Source organism: Trachypithecus francoisi, unplaced genomic scaffold, assembly GCF_009764315.1.
Source record: "Trachypithecus francoisi isolate TF-2019V2 unplaced genomic scaffold, Tfra_2.0 Lachesis_group0, whole genome shotgun sequence".
NCBI classification, from domain to species: domain Eukaryota; kingdom Metazoa; phylum Chordata; class Mammalia; order Primates; family Cercopithecidae; genus Trachypithecus; species Trachypithecus francoisi.
Window position 1 is genome coordinate 14,108,443 of NW_022681453.1, and position 7,404 is coordinate 14,115,846.

The window sequence follows — 7,404 nt, forward strand, 5'->3', positions numbered from 1 at the left end:
TGATTTTAAAACTCTCAAAAAAGACATCTTCAGACTCAAATGGTTTCACTGTCAAATTCTACTAAACATTTAAATAATTATCACCGATTCCAGACAACCTCTTCCAAAACCGAGAACAGGAAATACTCCCCAATACATTCCATGAGGCCCATTTGTTACCAAGAGAGAAAAAGGAGAGGATCATCTCTGTTATTCTTGGGGGAAACTCCCTATGAGATGTCAATGACTTTTATTTGCTCTCCCCCTACACACATACACACAAACACACACACAAACACACACACCGTCTTCATCTACTCTCCAACTCTATGACCCTGCAAGGTATTACCATGTGAACCACGTGGCTCCTTTGACCTGGCTACAGCCAATTGACCATTAGAGACCACCCAACTCAAGTTGGCCAAGTGATCTTTTTTAACTTAAAAAAAACTCTGATAAGAGAAATATAAAAACATAAATGTACAATTGAGCAAATTACACCAAAGAACACTCATGTAACCACCACCCAGGTCAAAGAAAACTGCCAACATTCAAAACTCCCTTATGCCTCCACTCAACCCCACACCCTCTCCCAACCCCTAAATCTAGCTACTATTCTAATTTCTACACTACACCTTAGATCTGCCTACTTCTGAATTTTATATACATAGAAACATATAATATGTGTTCTTTTGTATCTGATTTCCTTCATTCAACATTCTGCTTGTGAGATCATCCTTCAATTCAGTTTCTAATTTTTATTAATTTGGTAATAATTGCTAGTATTAGAAATACAATCTATTTTTGTATTTATCCTTCTGTCTGGCAAGCTTGTTAAATTCACTTATAAAATCTAATTACTTGGGAATTTCCGCTAACATAATAATGAGAGCTTTATATTTTCTTTCCAACGATTTTGCACTGGATAGGACTTTCCGTACAATGTTGAATAGATATGGAGATAACAGCATCCAGGTCTTGTTCCTGATCTCAGATGCAAGCTTTCAACATTCTCCCCATTAAATATGTTATCCATTTGCTGTTGGTTTTTTTATAGATAAGTAGATTGTATAGCAACCTTTGTAGGTTAAGGAAGTCCCTTTAGATAGTTAGCTATAAACATAAATGGATGCTGAATTTCAGCATCAACTGAGATAATCATTTGATTTTTCTCTTTGGTGATGAATCTTACCAATTTATTTTCAAATACCAAGCCAAACTTAAATTTCTCATGCAGTCTGTAAATGGTAATACTTGTCTTTTTAAAATATACTTTTTATTAAAGTGTAGCATACATATGCATATATAACAGCAGATGCACAAATCATAAATGTAGAGTTGGATGAATTTTTAAAATTTGAACTCTGTTTGAGAGCTATAAAACAGCTCTCAAATAAAGAGAAGATCACCAGCCCACAAAAACTCTGTACATGCCTCTTTCCAATCACTATCCCAGAGGTAATCACTATCCTGACACCTAACACAATGTATTCATTATGACTGTGTATGAAGTTTTTATAAATGGAATTGTACAGAAGGTGCCTGAGGCTTTTTGTTTAAAAATTTGTTTATTAGATTCTCCAATGCTGTTCCATAAAGAAATAGCTCTTACATGCTCACTTCTATAGTCTTTATATATATGAGTGTACCACAGTTAACATGTGTATTCTATTGGTGATAGATATTTTGATCGTTTCTAACTTGGGGTTATTACAATGGTGCTGAAGTGAACATCTGTATTCTTTTCTGTTGGTCATGTACTTAGGAATGGAGTTTTACAGCATATGCCTATGTTCTGCTTTAGAAAATTCTGCCAGTTTTCCAAAGTTAATCATAACAATTCATATTCCCACCAATGTATATGAGAGTTCCAGCTGCTTGACATCCTTGGCAACACTTGGCATTGTCTGTCTTTTTCATTTCAGCCACTCTGTTTGGGAATGTCTTTTGTCCATTTTTTGATTGTTTGGTAAGGCTTTTTCTTATTGGCTGATAGTTCTTTCAATATTCTTCAGAGTCACCATTTCCCTCCACTTGCCTCCTTGAGGGAGCCCAGTGCTCCTCCTCCCTCAGCTCTTCTAAGCCCACATGAGGCCTGGCCCTTCTGGGCACATCCCAAGGCAGCATCTGCATTCTAGCTGACTTCCTTGTCCCTTCTTTGATTCACTGGGTAGTCTGGTGCCTGAAAGGCAGGGTCAGTGATGAGAGTAATTAAACATCGCAGGCAGGGGAGTTTGAAACCAGCTGTACCTCTTCTCCAGTCCCCAGATCTAGCCACATCATTCAGCCTGTCTCAGCTTCAGCATCCCCATGTGAAAATAGGAATACTAAAAGCATCTGCCTCATAAAACTGTGAGAACTTAATGCAGTAACTTATAAAGATGCTTAGAACAATGCCAGCACATGGGGGCTGCTCAATCGATATTTTTTGAATGAAGGAATGGGTGTGTGAATTAATAAGTGAATGGATGTAAGATTTCAGTAAAAGGCCAAACCATACCGTGAAAACTCAGTCAACATTAACTATTATTGTTATTATTTCCAGGCATTTCTGGGCCCCGCTGTGAGCCAGACCCTATGCAGAATCCTGGGGATCTGCAAGGAGGTCCCTTTCCACAGGCTCCAGATGAATCACAATCCAACAGAAGGTGTTGGCAAAGGCAAGTCCACCCTACAGGGAGGATAGAGGGCTGATGGGGAGCCACTTTCCCCAGCCTCCCTCCTGAAGCTGAACCCAGCAGCGCGCCCCAGCCCTTTTCCAGACATCTGTCTTTGTGATTCCTTGGGCTCCTCTCCACACCCACACTCCTTATGCTCGCATTCTGTCCTGTTATCTGTAACTCTTTGTAGCTCTTTCACTCCTCTCTCTTTTATGACGTCCCCCTCTTTCTCAGTCTCCAGGTCTCATCCTCTCTCTCCAGTTCTCCGTCTCTCTCACCATCATGCCCTTTTCCCACCCCACTGCCCTGAGACTTTTCCTAATGGCCTCTCTTAGCAGCCTGGGTGGCCTCCTTGAATTTCCACTCACCAGTCACCCAGCTGCATCCCAATTCTCAGTCCTGGCTTTACTCCACCCATCTTATCTCTTCCCCTCCAAGGGTCCCTGGTCTACAAGGGAAGCTTTCCCAGAACCCATATGGCCACTTGGTCACTTCCCCAGAAGTTGAATGTTGCTATGTTGTTGACAAAGGGCAGGTGACACACTTTGCTCTCCACAGTGCTATCAGCAGGCATGGGTAGGGGCCCTAGAGAGTGCCAGGGACCAAGGGGTGAGGCCAGGTCCACCCTGCTCTTAATCATCACTCCCCATCTTCCTGGACAGTGCAGCTGGATGAGGAAGCAGCCGCAGGATGCAACATGGATGCTAGAGGGCCAAGGGGAGGACAGAGAGCAGAAGATGACTGGCAGAATGAGGAACTAGTGGGTGGACCTGAGGACCTGGTAGATGAAGCAGAACCTGATGGCTATTTGGAAATGGAGGAAAGAGTCACAAAAGTAAGCAATTTCCAGGATATTTGGAAATTGAGGTTACTACCATGAAACAATTTGACCAAGAAAATCAGACACTTTTCAGAAAATAACATTTTTTATGCCATTTTACAAATGAGGTCTCTAAGCCCAGAGGGGGCATGTGGACTGCTCAGACCTGACATGGTGTGACCAGATAGAATCCAGTTTCCTGACTCCTTGCACTTAGAGGGGTTCCCCTCAACTAAAACCATCCTCACAGAGCATTTACCCTGGACCAGGTCCTTGTTAGGTACTGGGTCACCAAACTGAGTTAGTTCTGCCCCCAAGGGCAACAGACAAGGGAATAGGCAGTTACCACCGTAGGAGATGACAATGTCCATGGACCACAGTAACAGAAGAAGCATGTCCCCAAGGCCCTGTGGTGGGGAATCTGCCTCCCACCTGTGGCAGCTCTGGAGGAGGGGGAGCCTGAGCCTGTGACACGCAGGGAAACCCCGTAGCCCCCTGTCTCCCTCCCTGGCATCTTCCAGCAACCTCCACAAAGTGGGTTTGGCAAGAACCAAGTGATTGAGGGAGAGATTACAGGGCCCAGGAATTGTGGGGTCCTACGGGTACCTAGAAGACCATCTGCTTTTACTCTGAGGATGTAGGAGCCAAGGCAGAAGGCTGAGAATGGACTGAGAAGGGAAACAAGTGGGGAGCAGAAAGATGATTGGGAAGGCTCCATCAGTGACCTGGGAGAGAGATGAAGTGGCTTTTCTGTTTGTTTGTCTGTTTGGTTGTTTGAGACAGAGTCTCACTCTGTCGTCCAGTTTGGAGTGCAGTGGCACGATCTCGACTCACTGCAACCTCTGCCTCCCGGTTTCAAGTGATTCTCCTGCCTCAGCCTCCTGAGTAGCTGGGAACACAGGCACATGCCACCACTGCTGGCTAATTTTTGTATTTTTAGTAGAGACGGGGTTTCCCCTATGGCTGGTTTCTAGGCTGGTCTCGAACTCCTGACCTTAAGTGATCCACCCACTTTGGCCTCCCAAAGTGCTGGGATTACAGGCATGAGCCACCACGCCCAGCCAGAAGTGGTTTTGATTAGGATGTGGCAGTGGAGAAACAGTGAGATGGTTGGATTCTTGACATATTTTAAAAGAGGAGGTCATGGGATTTGCTTACATTACAAGGGGATGTGGGGTATGAAGGAAAGAGGTGGATGATGGCACCAAGGTGTTTGGCCTGAGAAACTAAAAGGATGGAGTTGCATTAGCTGAGATGGGGAAGACTGGGAATAAAGCAGATTGAGGAGGAGGTGGATCAGAAGCTCCATTCTAATCATGGTGAGACTGGCAGACCCCAGACATCCAGGTGAATCGTGGAGAAGCCAGCTCCCTGACTCGTTGCCACTCAGAATGGCATTGCTGCTATAGAAGCCAAAGGTAGAGGCCTTGAACTTTATTTAAAACTAATTTTTGGACCCTGGGCACATTTTCTCCCAAGGACAATGCAGATGCCTATTCACACAAATTGCTGTGTCCAGCTCCTAGGGTTTGTAGAATGCTCTGTATCATGTCCCTGGATTGTTCTCACGTTTCCAGAGTTTGGACTCCTCGACCTTCCTAACCACCCTTGAAGCCCCACTCTGACCTTTCCGCACCATGCCCATTGTGCCTGTGGTGATGGATTGTCATACCTTGACTGCGGGGACCTGCTGCTCTCCTGCCATATTTCATGCACATTGGTTCCTTCCTTGCTCGTGGACCCAGAGAGGGGCTGAAGTTTTCTCTGCATGGTCCCTGTCTGGTGCTGGGCCTGGCTCTGGGAATTTCAAATTAAAACCTGTTTGTGGTCGATTGTTGACCGCATCACGGCCTTTCCATGAGAGTAAGAGCAGGAAATGTGTGTCCCAGCTACAAAAAAGACAATGGCACATTCACGGGCTTCAAAAAGGTTTGTGTGCAGCTTTGGACAATGTTGATTTGTTATTTTACGGGTCACTCTGCATTCCCCACCATTGTCAGTGCACAAAAGAATGTATTGAGACTAGATCTGAGCAGTTAAATACAAGACGTGAGAATTAAACCTAGGAGAGAAGTCTCGAGAAGGAAGCACAGCTTCCTCAAACTAAGCATCTGCCCCAGGGACAGCCATGCAGTTTCCCCTCCAGATGGGCCATGGGGGCTGACACATAAAAGCCAGGAGCCCTTGACAGCAGGGATGCACCTGTCAATGGAAGTGCCCCAGCCTCCACACTCCTCCACTGCTGATGGGCATCATGGCCCAGCCACACTCCTTGCCCACAGCACTCACAGGCTGTCCCTGCCCTGGTGCCTGATGTCTCTCCTTGGCCACTCCAACTCTCAGGGCCATTTGAGTGCAGGCCCCCTCCAGGAAGCTCAGTACCTGCACCCTTGTGACCTCTTCCTTCCTGCAACTCACTGCCCTGCCTGGATCACCCCTGAGCAAGTGGTCCTGTAGAATTTAGCAATTGCTTATGGAATCCTTTCCTAGGATAATTATCAACTAGGATCTGCCAGCTTGTTCCCTTAGCCATAGCTTTAGTGTTCAGGAAACTGCTTGTCCCAAGACAGGAGGATAAAGTACAAATGAACTTTACTTAAAAATCCACCAACAGGGCCAGGCATGGTGGCTTATGCCTGTAATCCCAGCACTTTGGGAGGTAGATCACCTGAGGTCAGGAGTTTGGGACCAGCCTGGCCACCATGGTGAAACCCCGTCTCTACTAAAGATACAAAAATTAGCTGGGCATGGTGGCAGGCGCCTGTAATCCCAGCTACTCAGGAGGCTGAGGCAGGAGGATCCCTTGAATTTGGAAGGCGGAGGTTGCAGTGAGCCGAGATTGCGCCATTGCACTCCAGCCTAGGAGACAGAGCGACTCCATCAAATTTAAAAAACAAAAAAAAAAACAAACAAAAAAAACCAACAGACGTAGAAATTACTGTGATCACTTTGGAAAAATATTTGGCAGCATCAAATATTTTTGCATTAGTTAAAGCAGGATATGCCTAATGACTAATGTGGGCTGGCAAGTGCTTAATAACCATCTCTGAAAATAGAGTTCCAACAAGAATATTGGAAAAACATTGAATTATTGAAAAAATAGAAAATATTGAGGTGTTTGTGTTAAAGAGTAAGAAGAAAGAGAAAAAAAAAACTGCACGTGTCTCAGAACGTCACCCATTCATCAATGACATAAGCAATTTTTTCGTGAATCACATAATAGTTTTTTTATACTGGAGAAATATTTTCTATTGTTATGCTACCCACAATGTCACAGCTATAGAGATGACACACACGTAAGTTTAGTCTGCATCATTAACATTTCCTCAGGCTGGACACAGTGACTCACACCTGTAATCCCAACACTTTGGGAGACCAAGGCAGGTGGATCACCTGAGCCCAGGAGTTGGAGACCAGCCTGGACAACATGGAGAAATCCCGTCTCTGCCGAAAGAAAGAAAGAGAGAAAGAGAGAAAAAGAGAGAGAGAGAGAAAGAGAAAGAGAGAAAGAAAGAAAGAAAGAAAGAAAGAAAGAAAGAAAGAAAGAAAGAAAGAAAGAGAAAGGAAAGAAAAAAGAAAGAAAGAAAGAAAGAAAGAAAGAAAGAAAGAAAGAAAGAAAGAAAGAAAGAGAAGAAAGAAAGAAAGAGAAAGAAAAAGAAAGAAAGAAGAAAGAAAGAAGGAGGGAGGGAGGGAGGGAGGGAGGGAGGGAAAGAAGGAAGGAAGGAAGGAAGGAAGGAAGGAAGGAAGGAAGGAAGGAAGGAAGGAAGGAAAGAAGGAAGGAAGGAAGGAAGGAAGGAAGGTTGGCCTGGCTTGGTGGCAAGCACCTGTAGTTCCAGCTACCTGGAAGGCTGAGGTGGGAGGATCACCTGAGCCTGGAAGGTCGAGGCTGTAGTGAGCTGTGATCATATCATTGCACTCCAGCCTGGACAATAAAGTGAGATCCTG